The sequence below is a fragment of the Heterodontus francisci genome, unplaced genomic scaffold (assembly GCF_036365525.1).
Source record: "Heterodontus francisci isolate sHetFra1 unplaced genomic scaffold, sHetFra1.hap1 HAP1_SCAFFOLD_61, whole genome shotgun sequence".
Lineage (NCBI taxonomy): Eukaryota > Metazoa > Chordata > Chondrichthyes > Heterodontiformes > Heterodontidae > Heterodontus > Heterodontus francisci.
In genome coordinates, this window is record NW_027141441.1 from 679,106 (window position 1) to 681,598 (window position 2,493).

At 44.8% G+C, this 2,493-nt stretch overlaps 1 non-coding gene across 1 annotated transcript; it reads right to left on the reverse strand.

Annotated features, from left to right (window-relative positions):
- Window positions 1-395: 395 nt before the first annotated feature.
- trnat-agu (transfer RNA threonine (anticodon AGU)) lies at window positions 396-469 on the reverse strand. The gene has a single exon. It is a non-coding gene; the product is annotated as a tRNA-Thr (tRNA).
- Between the last annotated feature and the right edge of the window lie 2,024 nt (window positions 470-2,493).

The following is a 2,493-nucleotide window of genomic DNA, read 5'->3' on the forward strand; positions in this document are numbered from 1 at the left end:
CATGAGACATAGGTTTTCTTATTTGGTTCCTTTGATTTTTCTTGTTCCTGACTGACAAATATTCCAAACCTCAGATAAACCCTCCCACTTGCGTCATGTCCCAGTCTCGGTTAAAAGCAAGACATAATGACACAAACACTCTCCTTCAGTGAGATTAATATCAAGCTGTTTTCCAGGTTGAATGTAACTGTGAACAAATTTATGTCAAAGAAGTTACCTTTGATGTATCAGCACTAAAATTCTGTACAAGGAGGAACAGCCATTCCAAAATCATATCCTTCACAAAGGCTGTTTTTTTATGTGATTGAAATTCATCATGTATTTTGAATTAAAGTTCACAAGACACCGATGTTGTTGATAATGAAACTTTTCAACCATGTTGCTACTGTGAAATCAGGCTCTGCTGGGAGTTGAACCCAGGATCTCTTGTTTACTAGACAGGTGCTTTAACCAACTAAGCTACAGAACCAGATCACAAACGTGTGTGTAATTGAAATCAGAGGAAGGTCTTATAGAGAGTGGGCAGGCTTTGGCGAGTCAAGAGCTGAGTTCGTCACGGCAGAGTTCCCAGCCTCTGACTCGCTCTTGCAGTTGTAGCTGTAGTTGTAATTGTGATAGGCAACCGTCCGTCTCGGAAGACGATGGGCTACGCCCGGGGTGTACGTCACTTCTGTATTAAACATAGTTTGTTGTGGCTGTCGAGGATGACTCGTGAGTGACAATCCCTTCCGCAGCTGGTACAGATGAATATCATTGGCCCGAGGTCGACTGATAATGTTTCCTTCCTCTGAGCTCTCTTTCCCACCATCTGGTCATTTCTTTTGTCCTCTGCTTTTCCCATGGTCTTCCTGAATGCCTTTCTCCAGGAATTCCAGTCAGCAGGAAGGACTTCCCATGCATCGACTCCAATCCCAGTCAGCTTGAGATCTCGCTTTGCAGATGTCCTTGTATCACAGACGTGGGTGACCTGTTGGTCTCATGCTGATAGCAAGCTCACCAAAGAGCATGTCTTTGGCAAAGCGACCGTCATCCATTCAGCACACATGACCCAGTCAACAGAGTCACCGCTGACTCAAGAGGGCAAACATGCTACAGATCCCTGCACGCTGGTGTACTTCCTCATTCGGCACTCTGTCCTGCCAGGAGATGCCCAATATCCATCTGAGACAGCGGAGGTGGAAGCTGTTCGGCTGCTTTTCTTGGCTTGTATAAGTTGTTGATGCTTCTCTACTATAAAGGAGGGTGCTGAGAACACAAGCCTGTTACACGCAGAGCTTCACATTTTCGATCAGTTTGCTGTCGGTTCACACTCGTCTTCTCAACTTTGACATGACAGCTGCAACATTGACAATCCTGGTGCTGATTTCAGTATCAAGGGACAGATTGCTGGTGATTGTTGATCCAAGGTATGTGAAGCTGTTGACAACCTCCAAAGTGAGGTTGTCGATGTTGATGGAAGGTGGAGTCTCTACGTCCTGGCCCATAACTTTGATCTTCCTGATGCTGATCGCCAGTCCAAATTCCTTGCAGGCCAGGGAGAACCGATATACAAGCTGCTGTTAATGAACTTCATTATGGGATGTCAGCACAGCGTCATCAGCAAACAGCAACTCACAGACCAAGAACTGACTCATTTTGGTCTTGGTGCGCAGTCTTGCCAAGATGAACAGCTTGTCATCAGCTCTGGTATGCAGGTGGACACCCCCATCTGAGTCACTGAAAGTTTAAAATAGCAGCATGGTGAGGAGGTTACAAGGAGGCTTCCAGGGGACTTGGACAGGATAAGTGAATGAAATGACAGATGGAATATAATGTGAATAAATGTGAAGTTATCCACTTTGGTAGAATAAACAGAAAGACAGAATATTTCTTAAATGGTGAGAGGTTGGGAAGTGTTGATGTCCAAAGGGACCTGGGTGTCCTTGTTCATGAGACACTAAAAGCTCGCATGCAGGTACAGCAATCAATTAGGAAGGCAAATGGTATGTTGGCCTTAACACAAGGGGTCATGAGTACAGGAATAAAGATGTCTTGCTGCAATTGTATAGAGCCTTGGTGAGATCGTGCTGGAGTATTGTGTACAGTTTTGGTTTCCTTATCTAAGGAAGGATATACTTGCCACAGAGGGAGTGCAACGGAGGGTCACCAGACTAATCCCTGGGATAGTGGGATTGTCTTATGAGGAAACTGGGCTTGTATTCCTTAAAGTTTCATTTAAAAGGCCATTTAAAACAGAGATCGGGTGGAATTTCTTCACTCAGAGGGTGGTGAATCTTTGGAAGTCTCTACCTCAGGGGTTTGTGAAAGTTCAATCATTGAGCATGTTCAGGACAGAAATTGATAGAAATCTTGATACTCATGACATCAAGGGATATGGGGAGAGCGCGGGAAAGCAGTGTTGAGGTAGATGATCAGCAAGGATGTAATTGAATGACAGAACAGGCTCAACAGGTTAAACTTCCTCCTCCTACGTTCTGAAGAGAGTTGTCACCA